This window comes from Lycorma delicatula, chromosome 13 (genome assembly GCF_047948215.1).
Source record: "Lycorma delicatula isolate Av1 chromosome 13, ASM4794821v1, whole genome shotgun sequence".
NCBI lineage: Eukaryota > Metazoa > Arthropoda > Insecta > Hemiptera > Fulgoridae > Lycorma > Lycorma delicatula.
Window position 1 is genome coordinate 40,012,002 of NC_134467.1, and position 24,508 is coordinate 40,036,509.

Below are 24,508 nucleotides of genomic sequence, written 5' to 3' on the forward strand. Positions count from 1 at the left end.
GTACTAATATTGAAAAGCACCCAAAATTATTCATAATAAAGTATTTTCTTTTTGAAGAGAACAAACAAATAATTTAAATATGAAAAAATAACATCCATAATAAACAATTCTAGAAATCTATGAACACACAAACTACAATAACACATCTGCATGTATTAAAAAAAATATAATTTTGATATTTAACGTTTCTAGAAAAAATATGTAAAATAAAGTAAATTTAAACTTTTGTAGTAGTTAATACTTAAAACTGTTCTATTTAAATCATATGAAGATAGAAAGTCTTAATTATTAGATGACTTAAAGTTGTTCCCTCCAATTTACCTTACCCGTAAAAACTACAATTTAAAAGGCCATGAGAATACATGTTGTTTCCTAACGGGCTTTAAATCGGCGTGATTTGATATTATGAAAGGGAAAAAATTATATTTTGCTTTAAAATAATGTTTTCATGATTAAAAATAATGGAACGGTGTATTTAATAATATCGATTGAATACTGTATCAATTATGGTACAAAATATGCGACGTGGGATTCAACAGGTTTATTAGAATAGGTAAGATTTTAGACTAGATAGTGTAATTAATTAATATAAATTACGTAAATATTTGATATCATAAGGAATCACATGTGTATGTTCTTTTCATGCACTCCTCATCAAAAATCTTTTTTAAATCAAATTCATTTTTATATTAAATTGTCTAATTATTCTTCAAAATTTAACCTTTAATTTCAAAAGAATTAGAAATAGGAATTATATGTCTACTTATAATTAATTGTATAATGAGAAAATTATAATTTATATTATAGTATTTTTTTTGTTTCTTCAGTCATTTGACTGGTTTGATGCAGCTCTCCAAGATTCCCTATCTAGTGCTAGTTGTTTCATTTCGGTATACCCTCTACATCCTACATCCATAACAATTTGTTTTACATATTACAAACGTGGCCTGCCTACATAATTTTTTCCTTCTATCTGTCCCTCCAATATTAAGAGACTCTTCCAGGATGCTTTAATATGTGGCCTGACTCTTCTTTTAACTATACTTTTCTAAATGCTTCTTTCTTCATCGATTTGCCGCAACACCTCTTCATTTTTAACTTTATCCACCCATCTGATTTTTAACATTCTCATATAGCACCACATTTCAAAAGTTTCTAATCTTTTCTTCTCAGGTACTCCGATTGTCCCAAGTTTCACTTTCATATAAAGCGACGCTCCAAACATATACTTTCAAAAATCTTTTCCTGACATTTAAATTAATTTTTAATGTAAACAAATTATATTTCTGACTGAAGGTTCATTTCGCTGTGCTATTCAGCATTTTATATCGCTCGCTCCTGCTTTGTCTATCTTTAGTAGTTGTACTTCCCAAATAACAAAATTCTTCTACCTCCATAATCTTTTCTCCTCCTATTTTCACATTCAGTGGACCATCTTTGTTATTTCTATTACAGTTCATTACTTTCGTTTATTCTTGTATAGGACTTCATCCATGCTGTTCATTGTTTCTTCTAAATCTTTTTTACTCTCAGCTAGAATTACTATATCATCAGCAAATCGTAGAATCTTCATCTTTTCACTTTGTTCTGTTACTCGGGATCTAAATTGTTCTTTAACATCATTAACTGCTAGTTCCATGTAAAGATTAAAAAGTAACAGGGATAGGGAACATCCTTGTCAGACTCCCTTTCTTATTACGGCTTCTTTCTTATGCTCTTCAATTATTATTACTGTTGCTGTTTCTTTCCTGTAAATGTTGCAATTGTGCTTCTGTCTCTTTATTTGAACCCTAATTTTTTTAAAATGCTGAAGATTTTATTCCAATCTACGTTATCGAATGCCTTTTCTAGATCTATCAATGTCAAGTATGTCGGTTTGTTTTTCTTTAATCTTCCTTCTACTATTAATCTGAGGCCTAAAATTGCTTCCCTTGTCTCTATACTTTTCCTGAAACCAAATTGGTCTTCTCCCAACACTTCTTCCACTCTCCTCTCAATTCTTCTGTATAGAATTCTAGTTAAGATTTTTGATGCACGACTAGTATTACGAATTTGGACTACAGATTATAAAATACTGCTTCTTCCAAACGAGTTGAAAAGCAACATAGACAACACATCCAAGTAACTAAAAAAATAATCAGAACTTGCCTTTCTTCTCTTATAATTGTTACCTAATTGTTGCATAAATAATAAATAACTATTCTTAACTTATATTTAAGCCATATTTTTCTTATTGTTTTAACATTTTCTTCATTCCACATTATAAAATTGTTTTACCAGATCTATTAATGTCATGTAGCTGTTTTTGGTTTTATTCTTAAGACTGCCTTACAAGATTATCCTGATGGCCTAAATGATTTCTCTTATACTATTACACTTCTTGTAAACAATTTTTATCCTGAAAATTAAATAAAACAATTTCAAGAATGGAATCTAGTAATTTTTTAAAAATTTGTTGTAAAACGCAAAAGAGTGATGTTGTAAAACACAATTTTTAGGTTTGATATACGAACATTTGGTTAAATTATCAACAAAAAAATAAATGTTGCAACAAATTTTATAGAGAATTTAGTTCTGAGAAAATCTAGTAAGTAATGTCAGCTGTTTATGAAGAAAAGTTTAATAAGATTTACTTCCAGATTTTTAGAAGAATATTTTGTGTTTTACAGTTTCTTTTTTATTTATTTTTACTTTAGAATATGTCCTGAAATCCTTTCCGTTTGTTTGTGAGACTATCTATATAATCTGATACCTTTCCATATCATCTGGTCTTATCAATTTATATCTTCTTTTTTAATTATTTTTAAGAAGGGTTCACTCAATCTCTGTTCGATCTCTGTGGTGGAATGGTAACATCTCAGTTTTTTCTTCCAGAGATCCTGGGTTTAAATCCCAGTCAGGCATGGCATTTTTTGTACGCAACAAAATTTTCATTTTTATATTCGCAAACACAAGTGTCAAGGTTATGTCGTGAATTAATTCATCAAACAAAAGATTGTTATTTTATACTGAGTAAAATTCTCAAAGCAAAGTTCTTTCTTTTCTTTGATTTAACCCTTAATTTCCTAAATTATTGTGTTCAATTTTTTTATTATCATAAAATTGTCATATTTTACATGTTTGGTTAGGTTATTCATTTCTTCATATCTTTTTTTTACCTCTTCCTCTTCTGTTGATGAGATTGGTATATAAATCTACCATATTGTTGTTGGCTGGGCTTTGAATTTTTCGTGACTAAACTAGTTCTCTCTCCAGGTTAATTGTAATAATCAACTGTTGGTCCTATTTTCTTATTCATTATTATTCCTGCACCTACATATACACATCTTCGATTTTGTATTATCGTATAAGCCACGTATAGAAATACGATGAACCTTGTTCATCGTATTTCTATATTACCACCCTAATTCTTACAACATTTAAATCTAATGTATTTTTTGTTTTAAATTATTGATCAATTAATTGGCACTCTGAGAACTACTGAAAAGCCATGTTACACCTTTTCAGGAATTATTCTTTGTCAAGATCTTCACCGACATCCATCCTCTCTTATAAAAACACCTGCATTATAAAAGCAAACAATTTTCTGAACAAGGGTTCTGTTGGTTTATTTATGTGAGCCTAATACTCACCTGTAATGCAGTATCCTTATTGGCTTTCTGAAATTCTTTAGATATGTTACACCTCAGATACTACTACTTGAGTACCCGTGACTACTTGTTCGGATAATTCCCGATTTTCAGATAATCATTAAATTAATGTTTTTTCTACTATCTACAACTTACAGATGAGTCCTGTACAGAAACTAGTTTTTCAATCCAGCCGGCCGGAGTCCGTGGCATGAGTGATAGCATCTTGGTCTTTCATACGGAGGTCCTGGGTTTGAATCCGAGTAAGGCATGGCATTTTCATACATACTACAAATCATTTATCTCATCCTCTGAATCAATATCCAATAGTGGACCCGAAGATTAACAAAGTTGTTAGTTGTAAAGTAATACAAAAATTAGAAATTCCAGAAGTTAAGAGTAATTTTTTTTTGTTGATCTTTAAGTTCCTGATTTTTTAGTTAACTATTTAACTATGCAGTATACTATATAATGGAATGTATGGTAGTAATCAGGTCAAATTTTGTTTGTTGTAAATCTTAATGTTTCATTATCCTAATAAAAAAAACCCTTTTTGGTTAAAAAAACCTAAATTGTTCTATGTATATTGCTCTGATTTATACTTGATATCTTAAAACTGGATGTACCGATTTGGATTAAATTAGTCTTGATGATTTCTGTATATGGGGCATTTGATAGTTCTTCCTACGCAAGAACTATCGCATGAAAATAAACAAGAACAAAACAAAAGTAATGAACTGTAGTAGAAATAACAAAGATGGACCACTGAATGTGAAAATAGGAGGAGAAAAGATTATGGATGTAGAAGAATTTTGTTATTTGGGAAGTAGCATTACTAAAGATGGACTAAGCAGGAGCGATATAAAATGCCGAATAGCACAAGCTAAACGAGCCTTCAGTAAGAAATATAATTTGTTTACATCAAAATTTAATTTAAATGTCAGGAAAAGAATTTTGAAAGTGTATGTTTGGAGTGTCGCTTTATATGGAAGTGAAACTTGGACAATCGGAGTATCTGAGAAGAAAAGATTAGAAGCTTTTGAAATCCGGTGCTATAGGAGAATGTTAAAAATTAAATGGATGGAGAAAGTGACAAATGAAGAGGTATTGCAGCAAATAGATGAAGAAAGAAGCATTTGGAAAAATATAGTTAAAAGAAGAGACAGACTTATAGGCCACATACTAAGGCATCCTGGAATAGTCGCTTTAATATTAAAAGGACAGGTAGAAGGGAAAAATTGTGTAGGCAGGCCACGTTTGGAATATGTAAAACAAATTGTTAGGAATGTAGGATGTAGAGGGTATACTGAAATGAAACGACTAGCACTAGATAGGGAATCTTGGAGAGCTGCATCAAACCAGTCAAATGACTGAAGACAAAAAAAAAAAAAATACCAATAGAATTGTATGTTGGTCACAATTGGCCAAGGGGTAGGAAATTACAGAACCAATGTATCTCAGAATGGTTTTCAAATATTAGATAGATTTTTTCACATGATTTTCTTTAGGTTGCAGTGATATTTTCTGATTCTGTTTGGTTTTATTCATAACCCCCATAAATGTGTGGGAGTCAAAAATTCTTTATCTCTTGTTGTTTCTGGACTCGAAATCGCATTTTTGAAGCAATTGCATGGTTCCTTACTAATTAATATGTTAACTTTAGTTATGTATTTGGGTAACCCACTCAAAGTTGGTGAATAACAACATTTTTTTGGGAGGGTTTTTAATAATTTCCTTGCATTTTTCTTGTATTTTCAGCCTAGATTAGCTTATTTTTATAAAATGTTGTACAATGATTACTGGATTTGGGTCATTGATGCTATTTAATTTTCGTTACAGTTGCTTTGATAAAGATACTATGTGTCTACCCACCGGGTTGGTCTAGTGGTGAATGCGTCTTCCCATTTCAGCTGATTTGGAAGTCGAGAGTTCCAGCGTTCAAGTCCTAGTAAGTCAGTTATTTTTACATGGATTTGAATACTAGATCGTGGATACCGGTGTTCTTTGGTGGTTGGGTTTCAATTAACCACATATCTCAGAAATGGTCGAACTGAGAATGTACAATACTGCACTTCATTTACACTCATACATATATCATCCTCATTCATCCTCTGAAGTATTATCTGAACGGTAGTTACCGGAGGCTAAACAGGAAAAGAAAGAAAGGGTACTATGGGTCTGTATTTGAAAATTTCATTAAATAAATCTTTTATGTAATTTAGTATCTATTAAGAGACTTATACATGTTTGTTTCTTGTTGTATCCCATGACACATGATGATCTATATATATTGAGTATTGATGCCATTTAATTTTGGGCTTATGTAACTTTCAACTGACTTTTTAAAATTTTTATCTACAGTTGTCTAGTCATATTAGAAGTTGGTAAATTGAGTTTTTTCAACTAATTAACAGTATGTTAATCAGTTCAATAAGGATGTGTGTGAACACTTTTGCCTGTTTATTTTGATTTTTGATTCAGATTAAGCATCGCTAGAGGATACAAAATTACATGAATAGCCATAGATCTATCCTTGAATTCACCTCAAAATGGCCGCCAAAATCAATCATTGACGCAATGAATAATCATTGTAAGCAATCAAGAAGGTTCAAACGTGCTAATGTAAAGGTTTACTAAGATGTATGAAATATATAAATATGAAATTTTTAAACCAAGTGTAAGATCCGAAAATGTACTGCCACACCCGAGTGAATTAAATAGGGTATGCGCGCGTGTTTTAGTTTGTATCATTGAATTAAATAAACGAAAAATATTATATTTAAATAAAATAATAAATATTTTAAATTAAGTTGTGTGTGTAAGTTGTGCATTAGAAACAATCAATGGTTGTAGAACTTTCGACAACAGGAAGTCTGACAACTGTGTTGTCAGTTTTTAAAAGGTTTACTTTTAAGGGATGATAATTTACTATTTTATAACATTGATGGATATATATATATATATATATATATATAATGATTTTAAAAATCTAAATGTATGAATTTTATGGTTGTATTCAAACGTTATTAAATATTTATAAGTGTAATGTATCATTATAAATTTACAGTCTATATCTAGGTTATTTTGCTATTGATTTTTCTATCAAATTAGAAATGTAAAAATAAAAAATATGTATTAAGATTACACGCATGCCTTCAAATAAATCAATAAACTATTTAGATTAAATATAAAAAAATATAGGAAAAGTATCTAAGTTGAGTGTTTAGTTTACATAATAAACGCTCAATGTATATATTTGAATGTTTTTATGTAATGTTTTAATATGTTGGGTGGAGTTTATATTAAATAAATAAATGTTTTTATTCTGGTTAGTACACAGTAATACATTATACAGATCATACTAGGAATGGATAGGCATTTTACTCTGGGTATAAAAAGATAAAACCGTTCTAGCTTTCGTCCGGAAAAGTTTAAAGACAAAAAAAAATAAAAGTTTGTAAATTCCACATAATAAATAAAAATTGTAAATTTATAAATTAATTTTGATGGATTGTGAATAAAATTTAAACTATATCTTTTTATGCCTGACATTTTTCAACTTTGGTAGTAGTATTCTGAAAACCGAATCACATCTTAGGTTACTTTCAAAAGTCAGAATGAATTTTCAGGTTTCAAAAATGGAATCTCTGATCAATGTTTGTAAGAAAAAAGCCATAATAAGAAAGGGAGTCCGAACAAGGATGTTCCCTATCCCTGTTACTTTTTAATCTTTACGTGGAACTAGCAGTTAATGATGTTAAAGAACAATTTAGATTCGGAGTAACAGTACAAGGTGAAAAGTTAAAGGTGCTGTGATTTGCAGATGATATAGTAATTCTAGCTGAGAGTGAAAAGGATTTAGAAGGAACTATGGATGGTATGAATGAAGTCCTACGCAAGAACCACCGCATGAAAATAAACATGAACAAAACGAAAGTAATGAAATGTAGTAGAAATAACAAAGATGGACCACTGAATGTGAAAATAGGAGGAGAAAAGATTATGGAAGTGGAAGAATTTTTTTAATTGGGGGGTCGTCATTACTAAAGATGGAGGAAGTAGGAACGATATAAAATGCCGAATAACACACCCGAAATGAGCCTTCAGTCAGAAATATAATTTGTTCACATCAAAAATTAATTTAAATGTCAGGAAAAGATTTTTGAAAGTATATGTTTGGAGCGTCGCTTTATATGAAAGTGAAACTTGGACGTATCTGAGAAGAAAAGATTAGAAGTTTTTGAAATCTGGTGCTATAGGAGAATGTTAAAAATTAAATGAATGGATAAAGGACAAATGAAGAGGTGTAGCGACAAATCGATGAAGAAAGAAGCATTTGGAAAAATATAGCTAAAAGAAGAGACAGACTTATAGGCCACATATTAAGGCATCCTGGAATAGTCGCTTTAATATTGGAGGGACAGGCAGAAGGAAAAAACTGTATAGGCAAGCAACGTTTGGAATGTGGAAAACAAATTGTTAGGGATGTAGGATGTAGGGGGTATACCGAAATGAAACGAGTAGCACTACATAGGGAATCTTGGAGAGCTGCATCAAACCAGTCAAATGACTGAAGACAAAAAATAAGAAAAGTGGTTTATATTTTTATTTAAATTTTATTTTTTTTACTTCTCTGTGGTTTTTAAATCATTATTCATCTGGGTTTTTAAACCGGTTTTTTAGAATTTGTAATTATCTCTTCATCAAACAACCATCAGATTTAAAAAATTCAAACGGGGTATTTGTTAGTAGGTTGAAGGCTAACAGCTGTTGAAAAATCTAACAGATCTCTGTTATTCGGATATATATATATATATATATATAAAATAAGTTTGCCTATTTGTTTATCATATCATGTGAGAACCGACCAGTTACTTTTAAATTTGCAGGATAGATTCGTGTTATCCCAGGAAAAGTTTTAAGCCATCGACCGAGGACTTAGCTCTTATGAAGGTGAAGGTGAAGGTTAAAATATTAAAATTATTCATTATTTCTTCATCTCCAAGAAGGATGAAGTTGTGAATTAAAGATATTCATTTTTTTTTCTTCAGTCATTTGACCGTTTTGAGGCAGCTTTCCAAGATACCCTATCTAGTGCTAGTCGTTTCATTTCAGTGTACCCCCTACATCTTACATCCCTAACAATTTGTTTTATATATTCCAAATGTGGCCTGCTTACAAAATGTTTTCCTTCTACCTGTCCTTCCAATATTAAAGCGACTATTCCAGGATGCCTTAACATGTGGCTTATAAGTCTCTCTTCTTTTAGCTATATTTTTCCAAATGCTTCTTTCTTAATCTATTTATAGATGAAGAATATATATAGGGTATTTACAAGATACCCTATCCACTGCTAGTCGTTTCATTTCGGTATACCCCCTACATCCTACATCCCTAACAATTTGTTTTACATATTCCAAACGTGGCCTCCTTACAAAATGTTTTCCTTCTACCTAAAATATATTCATGAAGGAAAAAATAGATTAATCCTTTTTACTTCATTATTATATTTCTGCCATCATGGCAAAAAATGGGTTAATGAATTTTTCGTTGTTAATGGTGTGTGTACTTTAATTACCATAGTTACTGTTTTAATCGATCGGGTTGTTCTAGCGGTGAACATGTCTTCCCAAAGGAGCTGATTTGTTGGAAGTTGAGAGTTCCAGCGTTCAAATCCTAGTAAAGGAAGTTACTTTTATACGTGTTCGAATACTAGATCAGTGTTCTTTGGTGGTCCGGTTTCAATTAATCACACGTCTCAGGAATGGTCGAACTGAGACTGTACAAGACTACACTTCATTTACACTCATACATCTGATGTAATACCTGAATGGAAATTCCCGAAGGCTAAATAGGTAAAGAAAGAAAAAAGTTACTGTTATTCTATCTTTTGTAATGTTAACTTTTTTTTTTTTAGGTTTCTATGAAGGCTGAATGCTATAATTGTTATTTATCAGTATTATTATCAGTGCTGTGAGGATAACGTACTGTGCGGACATACTCTGGTAGATGGGAATAGCGACCAAAGCAACCTGTACGGTTCCCCTTGGTCCTAGGTGGCACTGAGGAACCCGTGAGTTGGCTGTGGGATTAACCTGAGCCCTGAGTGTTTGGTGTTTGGCTAAGTTCTAATTTTTACGTGAATGTTTTACGTAATTTAAATTATGTTTTAGAAATTAGTAATTTTTAAAAATTGTTTTAAAATGCTCATCTTGAGAAAAAAATTTCAGGTATAAATAGGATAATTAAGATGATTACAAAGGTATTAACAATACAAGGTAGTATGTTAACTAAATGCGTTAACGCTACGGGTTATATTATCTTTCTATTGTTTTTAAGTTTAACCTGTCTCCATTGCTGTATCAGCATTCACCAGTTTGTTTTTAATTGGAATTTTTTTTTCTTTGTAATTTTAAATTTTAAATTATAATACAAATAAGAGGCTTATTCCACACGCCCATGCATGCATATAGAGTTCTTTTCTTAAAAAGTTGATTAAGTAAAGTCTTTGTATTCCTGTTTCAGTTCTTTTTTATTATGACAGGTGTATTATGTTAGACCCGTTTGTTAATTAAGGACCAAATTTCATTGTTTTTCATTCGTTGCTTATTTTTTCTTCTTCCATTTTTAAAGCCATTTCAGATAATTTATCTTACTTTGTTGGTATTTTTTCAACTCTATTTTCATTGTTTTTAATTTTTGAGAGAAGTGTATTTAAAAAAAAAACATAAGAATAATCCTTTGGTCTTTTATTGTATAAATAAGCCTTTTATTTCGATTTTTTTTCCCCCGTTTTAATAATTATGTATATACTTTGCTAAGTTCACGTCAAAAATGGGTAACATCTTGATGTTTAATTTTTTTAAAAGTGACATATCCTTTTCTTTCTTTTTCTTTTTTCTGTTTAGCCTCCGGTAACTACTGTTTAGATAATACTTCAAAGGATGAATGAGGATGATATGTATGAGTGTAAATGAAGTGTATGTAGTAGTCTTGTACATTCTCAGTTCGACCATTCCTGAGATGGTGGTTAATTGAAACCTAACCACCAAAGAACACCGGTATCCACGATCTAGTTTTCAAATCAGTGTAAAAATAACTGGCTTTACTAGGACTTGAACGCTGTAACTCTCGACTTCCAAATCAGCTGATTTGGGAAGACGCGTTCACCACTAGACCAACCCGGTGGGTTAAAGTGACATATCCTGTTCAGATCGAACCTGACCAGGATATCATAAAACAAAAAAATGAATGTAATTGGATTATCTGTCGTTTATAGTTAAGAGTATGTAAATAAATAAATATACATTACACTGGTGTTTATAAAGAAAAAAATTTTGAACTGAAATATAATAAATACGTAGGTAAACTTATGTAATTTTTATGATGGGTCATAAAATTAGATTAGTTTTTCTGTCACAATAAGAGTTTTTTAATTAAGATCCTTAAAAAATAACAGGACAATTTTAACTTTATGATGTCAATGTTGGTGTAACTATTACTTTCCTGTCATGCACTATAGCAGAGCTATATACAACCTGATTCAAGAGGATAGGGAATACTTTGACAACTCATTCTAAAGGCTAAAAATAAGAAAAAAGTTCATATAAATATAGGTCCGAAAACGCTTCGTTACAGAATTATACAGGGTGAAAGATTTCACCGCAGTTTCAGTTACTCCGGGTAAATTAAGACTTTATGAAATTCTGGGAAGGTCAATTAAGGGGCAAATTCAATTGTTTCTTATGGTTTTTGAGCTGGGAAATCGAAAAACGTTGGTCCCAAAATTGTATCTCTCTTAGTTTCTACGATATCTCATGTAAAATGCCAAAAATAGGCTAAAAAACACATTTTTTTTAGCTTTGACGTACAATAACGTTGTTAAATTGGCAATAAATCATACATTTTTTAAACATAAATTGTAGAGAATTTAATTATAAGAAGATTGATGTAAATTAGTGAATGTGTAGGAGCTCCATCAAGTTGGTAATACATTTCAATTCGTTTTGCTAAGGGGATATTTTCCGGCAATATAATAAATTCATTACGTAAAAATTCCAGATGATTTCTTCCTGTGACACGAGTTGTAGTATGAAAGGACCGATTAATTGGTCATCTATGATACCACACCAAACATTCACTGAAAATCGTTGATGGAAATTTTTTTCCATTGTAGCATGTGGGTTTTCTTCAGATCACCGATGCGCATTTCGTGTGTTGTTTATTCCGTTATGAAAGTAGCTTCATCCGAAAATAGTATAAATGGAATTAATTGTTGATTCCTATTAACCCGTTGACAAAACTGCAGGCGGCTGGCGTAGTCACTAGGCTGGAGATGTTGCACTTTCTGGATATGAAAATGATGCAATCCACTATTATTTAACGTCCTCCATACTCTGTGAAATATTGGGCCGTGTTGCAATTAATCGTATGATCGTTGCCGGACTACGTTGAACCATCTGCAGAATGTTTTCACCTTTATCAACACGATTTGCTTGTCGTTCAGATGAAATATGAGCGCTGGGAAGTGTAGCATTCTCACGAAGATTATTAAAAATTCTAATAAATACTTTACGATTTGGTACAACACGATCGGGATACCTATGTCGATATTCCGTAACCGCTGCCGAAGAAATTCTATTGCAAAATCCATAGATGAAAATCACGTCAGCATATTCGGCATTAGTGAAGATACGCGCGTTTTTTAAAACAAAACTAAACAGAATTTCCCTTTTTTTAACAGACTTGATTTTTATACACTGTAAAATTAATACAAAATTACACTTGTTAACGGTTTTCTGAAATTTTTACGATAAGAATTCGACGTAATACTGCAAACACGATTCATCAGCGAAAGGTTATTTAATACATTACCACAATTAACTGACAACAATGAGTAGTATTTAAACAAATTGTGATGAAAAAAGTCAGTGTTGCCAACTTGTTTTCCGTAGGTCTAAAATTATTGTACCTACTAGACACATCTGTTTTGTTATTTTGTAACATTTTCTTCTAAGTATTCGTCGGTTTTGTTGTTGATAAGAGTCGACATGTTTAAAATTTTATTTGTTTTCTGTAGACATTATTTACATCAAATTTCTTATAATTAAATTCTGTTCAATTTGTGTTTAAAAAATGTATGATTTATTGCCAATTTAACAACGTTATTGTACGTCAAAGCTAAAAAAAATGTGTTTTTACCCTATTTTTGGCGTTTTACATGAGATATCGTAGAAACTAAGATAGATACAGTCCTGGGACCATTTTTTTCGATTTCCCAGCTCAAAAACCATAAGCAACAATTGAATTTGCTCCTTAATTGACCTTTCCAGAATTTCATAAAGCCTTAATTTACCCGGAGTAACTGAAACTCGGGTGAAATCTTTCAACCTGTATAACTCTGTAACGAAGCGTTTTCGGACCTATATTTATATGAACGTTTTTCTTATTTTTAACCTCTAGAATGAGTTGTCAAAGTATTGCCCTACCCTCTTGAATCACTCTGTATTTGCGTGCCGGATTAAACATTTGAGTAGTTCATTTTGTTTTTTAAAGTAAGCCGTTCAATATCTTAAATGTTTTGATTTATTATTTAGATCCCTATTACTGTTCCTTTGAGAAAAAAAAGTCAAAAATAGTAAACATCAAAAGAAAATCAATTTTTTTTTCTAATAAAAAAAGGTAATTATTATTACAGGAAATTGTTTTGACTCAATAAAGAACGAAATTAATTATTTGTTTTTAACTAATAGATACCATCTAATTTCCAGATGAAATGATACCGATAAAGTTCATTAAATATTAAACTGTTCTTTTTTTTTCTAAAAATAATAAAAATCTGTTATTTGAAACGTATTGTTGTTGATATCTGTGTTTGTAGTATTATTATTATGTAATCGGTTGCCATAGTTACAGGCAAACAAATAAAATCGATGGTTGGTTTTCTCTGTTAGTTGCCGGTTGATATGGTAAAACTCATTTTCGAAGTACTTTTTAAAGACGTAACATCTTTTCCTTTAGTGTTTTTTTATTTTTAACTATTGGTTATTAATTATTAGTATTTAAAAATATATTTGTCCGTTTTTAATAGATTTCAGGGTTAATTGTATAAATTTGTTTAATATTTATAGATACATGTTGTTGGGTTAACAACGATATTTTTCCATATTTTTAATTATTATTTAAAATAAACGTATTTATAGTTTTTTTTTGTGATGTTACAATGTTTAATTTATTATTTAAAAAACGTATTAGGTTATTTATAAAATTTATAGGCAATTATATTAAAATTAATTATAAAAAAAATGTATTTGTTTTTTAAATATTAAAAAAATTATTTAAATTATATAAAAATATTATCCATTGTTTATTATTATTATTATATTTTATTTTATTTTTTAATTTCGTTTAATGTAAAGGTAAGTGTAATTATTTATTACGTAGATATATATTTTACAGTTAAATTTTAGCTATAATTAAATTATACTGATGGACAAAAAACTTTCTTTTTTTTTTAATGTTTCTCTAAGTGTGATACCATTTCATTAATTGCTTTTTTGCGTAGATTACAGATATGTAAATACAATTTTTCTATCACTCTAAAATTGAAATAAATTACTCTTCAAAAAAAAAAAATTAAGGGAAAATTTAGTTAATATCTGTAAAATTTATAATTTTGCATGACCATACCTGTGTTAGAATCATTTCACTTATGCGCTTTTCTTTTATAAATAATCTCACGCACAACCTGGAATAATTCCCAACGGTTACCATGTTAGTATTCCGTTTCCCTTTATAGCGGCTTTCCATCACCGAAGTGTCTTCATAAAAACGTTCACCGTGTTCGTCACTTTGGTTGTCCGGGAAAAAATCCAGATGCGAGATGTATTTTTAAAGATATATTACATTAGAGTGGTCCAAATAGGGCAAAATTTTTGTCGAAAAACGTGCACCCCCTGATTTAAAAGTACTCTCAAAAACAAAATTTTTGACGCGTTGATGAACCCTTTCCGTTCGAAAAAAGTCATCCCCCACTCGACTTGAATTTTAAAGGGGATTTAACATTGGTTTTAGGTTATTTTCAAGTCGTTACGATATAGCGTTTGCATGTTTCATCACAAAACTTAAAAAATAACGTATATAAGGGTTTTTGGGGTCGGAGAACACGAATTTGAAGTCAAAAACTTATTTTGACACATTTTAACTGTCAAAATCGCAGTCAATCAATTGACAACTAGCGTTCTTATGAAGGAAAATCAATGTTTGACATTACAGACAACTTTAATAAGTGCTTTTGGTGTCGAAGAACACGAATTTGAAGTCAGAAACTTATTTTGACACATCACAACTGTCAAAATTGCTGTCAACAATTGACAACTAGCTTTTTATGAAAAAAAATCAATGCTCAACATTACAAAAATTGTCAATAAGGGTTTTTGGATTCGGAGAACACGAATTTGAAGTAAAAAACTCATTTTGGCACTTGTAACTGTCAAAATCGCTGTCAATCAATTGACAATTAGCGTTTTTATGTATAAAAATCAATGGTAGACATTACAAATAACGTTAATAAGGGTTTTCGAGGTCGGAGAACACGAATTTTAAGTTAAAAACTTATTTTGACAAGTTAAAACTGTCAAAATCCCTGCCAATTAATTGACAACTAGCTTTTTTATGTAGAAAAATCAATGTTAGACATTACAAACAACGTTAATTAGGGTTTTTGGGGTCGGAGAACACGAATTTGAAGTGAAAAAATTGTTTTGACACATTAAAACTGTTGAAGTCGTTGTCAATTAAAAAAATCTGAAGGATAGATTCAAAAAGATCAATTCTCATTTTATTTAAAAAATTTTATATTCATGTATATAATTATTCAAATAATGTTGTTAAAATTTTATGATTTCTATTTCTATTATTATATTACATTACATATGTAATGTAATTATATACATTTGGATGTTTTTTGCGGTGATCATTTACAATTTGTAGTATATATTGCAATCGACTTTCATCTCTAGTGAATTTACATCTAAATTCTTTCACCAACTTAACCGTTCTTTCTGAGCAGTCATTGACGACCTTTAGATTTTTAACACGATTCAAAGCAGCCAAATAATCTTCGTTTTCGCTCCACTTAGATGGATCAATTTCTAGAAAGCTAGTCGCAAGTTCGAATCGTTTAAAAAAATTCAAGGACTCCGTGTTGACAAAAAAGTTGATTTCTTTGTTTAACAATTCGTTAACATTTTTAGTTTCGTAGCGTTTCGTGTGAGCAGGTTCGTTATCATAATCACAATCATCATCTGTCGCAGATAATAAATTTTCGTAAGTTTCACCCTAAATTGCTAGTTTTTCAACCATTTTCAGTTTTAATTCGCTTGAGATGTCTTCATCAAAAAGAGCTAGCGTACCTAACCAAAATGAGTTTTTTTACTTCAAATTCGTGTTCTCCGACCCCAAAAACCCTTATATACGTTATTTTTCAAGTTTTGTGATGAAACATGCAAGTGCTATATCGTCACGACTTGAAAATAACCTAAAACCCATGTTAAATCCCCTTTAAAATTCAAGTGGAGTGGGGGATGACTTTTTTCGAACGGAAAGTGTTCATCAACGCGTCAAAAATTTTGTTTTTGAGAGTACTTTTAAATCAGGGGGTGCATGTTTTTCGACAAAAACTTTGCCCTATTTGGACCACTCTAATATATATATACATTTTTTTTTAAATTTGAATTTAAATCATTTTTATTTCTTTTATATTATTTTATATATATATTTTTTTTTGGGCGGGAGGGATTTAGTAATGATTTTTTTTAATACTTGAACAGGGTACGAACCCGGGACCTTAAAATTACATCCGGTGAAAAAATAAAATTTTTAGTCTATGATTAAGTAACGTGAGGTAAACAATATCTTGCTAATAATATATGCTTCTCATGGGAATTTAAAAGGGTATTGTAATCTCTTGTTAATAATGGGTTATAAATTTTAAATGTTCAATGGTTTTTAATTATACATTTATTTTAATAATTAAAGTGCAATTAGTAGCTAATGCGATCTCTTTAACGAAAACAATGTTATTTTATTTACCTGCTTTATGTTTTAATATCTAATTACTATATGCACATTTTTGATTAATTATTTAAAATAATATTAATTTAAAATAAATACAGGGTGATTCAGGAGGATAAGCCAATACTTTGACAACTCTTTCTAGAGACTAAAAATAACAAAAAAAGTTAACATAAACGAAAACGCTTCGAGTCGAAAGCGTTAACGGTCCGAAAACGCTTCGTTAGCGAGTTATACAGGTTAAAAGATTTCGCCCAAGTTTCAGTTCCTCCGGGTAAATTAAGGCTTTCTGAAATTCTGGGAAGGTCAATTAAGAGGCAAATTCAATTGTTTCTTATGGTTTTTGAGCTGGGAAATCGAAAAAAAAGGTCCCAGAACTGTATCTCTCTTAATTTCTAAGATATCTCATGTAAAACGCCAAAAATAGGGTTAAAAAACACATTTTTTTAATTTGACGTACAATATCGTTGTTAAATTGGGAATAAATCATACACTTCTTAACATAAATTGTAAAGAATTTAATTATAAGAAAAATGATGTAAATAATGTCAACAGACATTATACAACAGATATTTTCTGTTCATTATTTCGGGTCATATCAAAATGCCGACACTAGTATTGTATTGTCATCGAAGTTACATACGTGAATCAAATTTCATTGATTTTCATAAGATAGTTCATGAGAAATAAAGATTTTCAAGTAAATGCATGAATTTAGCGTAGGGGTAGCGCGTGTGGGGTGGGTCATATCAAAATTCTAACACCGTAGTATTGTATTGTCATCGAAGTTAACATACGTGTACCAAATTTCATTGATTTTCATACGATAAATCAAAAGATATAGCAGTTGCAAGATTTGATTATAACTAAAGCAAGTTAAATAAAACCTTATAAAATGAAAGATATTTTGTATGACGAACGGTGTCTGTAGGAGAATCATGCAACTCTGACAGCTTTTACCGCCTTTTCAAAAAAGAACGGTGTTACTTTCGATCGCATAGAAGGTGGAGCGTGAAGATGAACACGAATTTCCTTTACGTTTTCTTTTTTTTCCTGTTTAGCCTCCGGTAATTACCGTTCAAATAATACTTCAGAGGATGATATGTATGAGTGTAAATGAAGTATAGTCTTGTACAGTCTCAGTTCGACCATTCCTTAGATGTGTGCGGTTAATTGAAACCAAACCACCAAAGAACACCGGTAACCACGATCTAGTATTCAAATCCGTAACTGACTTTACTAGGATTTGAACCTTAGAACTCTCAGTTTCTATATCAGCTGATTTGCGATGACCGAGTTAATCACTAGACCAACCCGATCAGTTTTATCTCTCCGTACGTTTTGAGAAATATGAAAATACCATTATGGGAAACCCCAAAATGAAAAAAATTATTTCACAATTTGAAATACTTAAAGCTCAAAAAATATTTTCTTAAACAATAAAGCTACTAAAAAACTTATTATACTCCTCCCCTGATGGGGAGATCCCAAAATAAAAAAAAATAAAAATGTTTTAAAATTTCGTTTTTAATTTATTTTAAATCAATTTTAGTGAATATTCTAATCAGTGGCGGCTAGCGTATAGGCACTATGGAACTGCAGTACCCTTTTTTCCAGTTGATATTATCGATAAAATTTAACATAATGAAACCTTTTTTCTTTAATTCTTTGGTTATACTTGTACAATATACAGGGTGTCCAATATAAAACCCAAACTTATATTGGTAGGTATTGAAATAATAAAAAGGCATGTGTAAATGTAAATGTAATTTTTATTATTACCATCCATTACCTTAAATTTAGAGTAAATGTTGGAAGTGGCCGCCATCTTCTTGAATACAAGCTTCGATTCTTTTTACAGCGTTTCTTGCAACTTTTTTCAAAGTTTCTGGCTGGATATTTAATACAGCTTGATCAATATTGACTTTCAATCGTTCAAGTGTTCGCGGTTTGTTGCTGTAGGCTTTTTCTTTGAGGTATCCCCGTAGAAAAAAATCCGCCGCAGTCAAATCTGGAGATCTTGGTGGCCACAAGCCTCGACCGATAACACGATTACCAAAGAATTCCTCAACGAAATCAGAGGTTCAACCTGCGTAGTGCGATATCGCACCGTCATGTTGTAGCCGGCAGTGTCTGTCTTCCTCTTCCAAGAGTGCGATGAACTGAAATAAAATATCCTGATATCGTTCTGCATTAATGGTGTACTCGAAAAAAATAGAACCGATTATTTTCTTCCGCGATATCGCACACCACACGCCCAACTTCTGCGGGTGTAATTGTTTTTCGTGATAAACGTGGGGATTTTCAGCGCTCCAAATTCTACTGTTTTGGCTGTTTACGTAGCCATCCGAATGAAACCGTGCTTCATCTGTGAAAAATAACGAATCCGTAACATTAATTCCGTCACGCAGAAATCGACGGAACCGTTGATAATATTGTAGCCGTTTTTCTTTGTCGGGCTCAAGACATCGATGAACCGTTTGAATGCGATGAGGTCGTAATTGTAATCGTTTGGTCGCCCGATGAACAATCGATTTAGACAAATTAATTTCAGCAGACAAACGTCTGATCGATTTATTTGGCGAGGCAAGTAATCTGTCTTTGATTTCATTGACTGTATCTGTATTCAACACCGACGCAGATCTTTTGTGTTCCTTGTTATTAACAGAACCGGTCTCTCTAAATTTTGCGACCAACCTTAATACTGATGTTTTGTTAGGAGCCGGTTTATCTGGGTACTTATGGCGAAACAAATCTTGCACTGCAACCGCTGATTTTGTACTGAAGTACGACTCGACAATGATAACACGTTCATCTAGCGAAAACACCATCTTGTCTCTAGCACAATACACTGAACGTTATGATTGCATTGTTTTTACTATTGGTAGTGTTCTACTGCGTCGCCGCGATGTTCAGATGTTGGACGAGTCCATTTCAGTAACGAGTAGGGGAGTAAGCTTGACTTTTAAAATTTCATGGATGAGTGATTCATGGGTTGCGTTTTATATGGGACAACCTGTATAATCCTTAAGTTTAATGTCAGTAGCCATTTCCCATTTTATGAAAAGATAAAAAAAATCTTTGTATGTAACTGTGCGTTTCACAGTTCCAGCGGCGTGGTGTTTGGATATTGTGCGCATGCGCACATAGGAAGCTTCACGCGAAGTAGAGAGAGAGGACTGTCGCTCCTGCAGTAACGACCCTGGCGTGTTGGTGGAAAGTAGTTTTTTTTTACTCCGCATATGTACGGAACGTTCCTTGTTAGTTTCCTTTTCTAGTTTAGTCGGTGGAAGGAATGTGAAAGCGGTTTAGTTTTTTCAGAAGCCATCAGAAGATGGAGGAAAGCAAGGGCTCTTTGATCGCCAAGTTTGTCCAAAAATACACTGGAAGGGCAAAAAAGAAAGTAATCAGTAAAAAACTAATTACGTATTTGTTTCTGTGTGTATAGAAATTTAATTTAAGCACCGTTGGACTTTTTACGCGGACATTTTATTAAGTTATTATGTAATAATACTAAAAAATATTATCTGTATTGATATTTTATTATTTATTCGGTTAAATCGAATACGGGTTTTAAGTACAAAGCTCTTAAAAACCGTGTATCATATTCTTTAATGTGATCAAGTGTAGAATTAAATTATTATCCTGCTTCCAGCTATTCTATTCGATTAATTTTTTTTTCGGTTCTTTTATTTTACAGAAAACTTTAACTCTTGCTTTGAGAAGATCCAGAAAAAAATTTTCTGGAGCAGCACCTCCACTAATTTTTGGTACGAGCCGTCATTGATTTGATATATGAGCCCCAAATTTTTGAGAAAATAAAAAAGAAAATTTTCAAAATTATGCTGAAATATAAAAAAAAATTGATTATTATTTTGTTTGGATGAGCATTTCAATTTCAGAAAAAAATTGCTGTCGGAATATTTTCTGAATTTCAGTCGTTTACGGGAAGGATCGTCTGTTAGTTCATATTTAGGCGTAATTAACTATTTTGATAACGATCTGTGTTAGAGTTTTGGAAATTTCACGTAGGGGAATTTAAGTGTAGAGTGTAACTAAAAAGGATGTGGTAATTTATATGCACGGATGACTAACTGTGTATCTCTATAACTGTTTTGCATACAAAGTTGAAAATTTGTACAGTTAATAAAGTACGAGAATTTTAACTCTTGTAAAGCAGGGGATTTATTATAAACAAAATAATGAGTAATTATTTACCTCGATGAAGTTTCTTAGTTTAAAACTTTGTACGGTTAGAAATATAAGAGCATTTCGGTGACTTGTGTTTGCAAAACTTTTAATTTTATCCGGAGAAGTTGTGTAAATTTTTACCCGGCTTTTTTTAATTTTATTATGTTTTTCTTTTAAGACGACTTACTCAAGTTATATTTTTTAATATAATAGTTTAATATATATAAACTTTCAATTTTAATGATTTTTAATTTAATGCCGGCTTCCGTGGCACTAGTAGTAGCGTATCGGTCCTTCATCCGGAGGTCCCGGGTTCGAATCACGGTCAGGCATGGCATTTTCATACACGCTACAAATCATTCACCTGATACTCTGAAGCAATACCTAGCGGTGGTCTTGGAGGTTAAAAAAAAAAATCTTTCAGAAAAATGGTCCTATAGCAAACTTGAAACGTTAAATCGATTTCCATGTTAGGCAGAATACTGTACTAAGTATAATTGTAATTAAAAAGAGACATTGATTGAAGATTAACTGTTTTAAAGTAAATTTTTTTTTATCTACGAGATGTGTGAGAAAAGTAATGAGATTGGTAACATTACGAGCGATCTGGCAACACTGTGTCTATCGGTCTGTGCTAGACCGGCTTGTTCATCCCTTCCACATGCTCAGTACGAGTTTCAACTCCGTTCAGCCAACACATTATTTTTGACAGCGCCATCAGTGAAATTGTGTTTTTGTTGTGCGTTACGAAAATGGAGCATCGGAATTTAGAGCGACGTTGTGCGGTCAAGTTTTGTGTTAAACTTTGGGAATCAGCGAGTGTGACCTTTGAAAAGTCGAAACAGGCGTATGGGGAACATCGCTTATCAAAAGCACAAGTTTTCCGCCGGCACAAATCATTTTTGGAAGGCCGAGAACACGTTGAAGATCAACTTCGCTTAGGGAGACGTTCAACTTCAACATCTGACGAAAACGTTGAGCGTGTGAGGGTTCTTGTGAGATCGGACCGTCGTTTAACAATAAGGATGATGAGTGAACAGTTAAATTTAAACATTTTCACCGTACGCGTACATCAAATTTTGACAGACGATTTGGACATGCGAAAGGTTTGTGCGAAATCGGTGCCGAAAAACCTCACAATGGAAGAAATGGCCAATCGAAGAAACGTGTGCGTTGATCTTCTTGAGAGGATTGACAATGACCAAGAATTCTTCAATCGTGTGATCGTTGGTGATGAATCCTGGATATTTGAGCAAGATCTTGAAACAAAGCGGCAAAGCGAAGAGTGGCACACAACGTCATCTCCTCGACCTAAAAAATGTCGAATGAACAAATCAAACATCAAAACTGTGCTAATTTGCTTTTTTAATAGTAGGGGTTTTCGTGCATAAAGAATTTGTTCCTCCAGGACAAACTGTCAACTGAGTGTTTTACAAAGGTTTTCTTGAAAGGCTCAGGAAAAGAGTGATTCGCATGAAACCAGACATTGTAGACAAGTGGATGCTTCATCATGACAATGCCCCGTATCACACAGCCATTTCCATCGGGCAATGTTTGACCTCAAAACGCATCTTTACATTTCCTCAACCCCCCCTCCGCCCTCCATGGTCACCTGATTTGAGACCTTTTCCCGAAATTGAAACATTTCTTAAAAGGACGTCATTTTGGAACTCTGGAGAGTTGGTTAGCTGGCATCTCTCCCGCCACCACCCCATTGGGTCGCCCTAGAGCATAGACCAAATGTTCCGTGCCAAAAAACGGCTACTGTGCCTCAAAACAGATTTGCGACCTCGTTATTCCTAATACTCGTAGTGAGCTCCTATCTTGCGTGAGCGGTTAAGCTGGGTGCCGTACAGCACCCGCTTTATGTGTCACTTGTCACATTAAAACTAGATCGGGGAGGCGCACCCCTTGTTATAATTTAAAACTAAAAAAGTTATAAGTTAAAAAGACGGCAATTTAAGCCGCCACGCCTCGGTAGCTGTTTGCCAGCTAGTGCCTGTCCACCATTTAAAGCGCTTGGAACTTATTACTGGCTGATGGCAGCCATTATTTCAAGGAAGACTTCCCACAGACACGCTACAGGAATCAATAAATCTCATTTCTAACGATGACGGTTGAACATCGCAACCTCATCGAGGAACTCCCACACGGTCTGACAATGCGGCTCACGCCACATTGACTCACCGTTTATGAGCGGCCAGTTTTCCCCCTGACCTCTAAGTTCCAGGGTGGCCCGGTCACTGGTCCCCCCCCCCCAAAAGAAGAGCAGTCGAACATTAGATGTTCGTTCGAGTGGACTTGCCCGCAGACACACAACTCATCAGCCGCTAGGCGAAACCTGCACAGATATTGCATCAAATTCACATGGTTGGTGAGCACTTGGGCACCCGCCGCCCTTAAAAATGAAGTCGAGGCATACCATCCCCCCAGATCCTGTATAAATCTATACAGAGATCTTCCCTTAGTCGTGGTGTGCCATTCATGCTGCCATGCATCCATCGCGAGGCTCCAAAGCCTCTTCCGCAGGCGGGAAATGGGCAACTGTTCGAAATTTAGATCCGGTGTATTGTGATAGCCGTTCCGTTCCGGTTCTAGCCCGGCCCGGTTTCGGGCCGGGCTAGAATCCCATATACCTCGGTTTCCCGACCTCTTCGCAACTTCCACATGGCTGCTCGAACTTTCACCACTAAATCGATTGGGAGAGCCTTTCCCAATACGGTAGTAGCCTCGTAGGAGGTTGTTTTAAAAACACCAGTGCATACAATTAAGGCTCTGCGCTGGGCATTCCTTAAATTTAGAAGCAGTGCTCTATTTCTATCCAACCTGTGCGCCCAAACTGGCGCCGCGTAACTCTGGTGAATATTCAAAAGACTGTGATCGACCAGTTAAAAGTCCTACCAGTTGAAGCCTTCCAGCGCTGCTACCAGGAATGGGAACAACGACTCCGCCGGTGTGTAGATGTCTCATTACTTTTCTCACACATCTCGTATGATTCGACAAGTATAAAATTTATTTCAGCTCTATTTCGATCAGAACGGTATCACAAAATAAAAGCTATATCTCGAGTAGTATGGCAAAATATATAAATAATTATTTAAAATATAAACCCATTAAATTATGTTCAAGGAAATATCTGAAGATAATAACTATACAAAAAAATAATTTACTATTTAAAAGGTGTTAACCAAAGTTATTTAACACGTATTTATTTATACGTTAAATAGCGTTCAGAAAATTTATTTAATTTTTTTTGAAAATAAATTGGTTTGACGATTTTAATTTCTAAATGTCCAGTAATTTAAAATGACAATGGAAGCTTAATAATACTTTTTTTCGCAAAAATGGCCTTGTTACATAAAATGTTTTGTTGTCTGGTTCAGTAGAGTGGATATTATTTATTTATTTTCTTTCAAATACGAGATTTTAATTTCCCGCAACGAATATAGCTAGCCTGAAGGGGGGAGTGTATGATGATCGTGTCAAAAATAGGGTATCAGAGTTTTTTCAAAACGCACCAACTTTGTCTAGTGGTGAACGCGTCTTCCCAAATTAGTTAATTCGATGTTGAGAGTTCCAGCGTTCAAGTTCTAATAAGTTAGACATTTTTATAC

General features: G+C 32.7%; 1 protein-coding gene across 4 annotated transcripts in view; it reads left to right on the forward strand.

Moving 5' to 3' along the window:
* Positions 1 to 363: 363 nt before the first annotated feature.
* Positions 364 to 24,508, forward strand: part of LOC142333723 (uncharacterized) — a 63,670-nt gene continuing 39,525 nt past the window's right edge. For 2 of the 4 annotated variants that reach the window (XM_075381167.1, XM_075381169.1), the window contains exon 1: positions 364 to 553. The gene's annotated coding sequence lies outside the window, so the exon portion shown is untranslated. Of the gene's footprint in view, positions 554 to 5,475; positions 5,578 to 9,546; positions 9,703 to 24,508 lie in introns of those variants that run through there. The other 2 variants (XM_075381166.1, XM_075381168.1) reach the window with 2 other exon arrangements.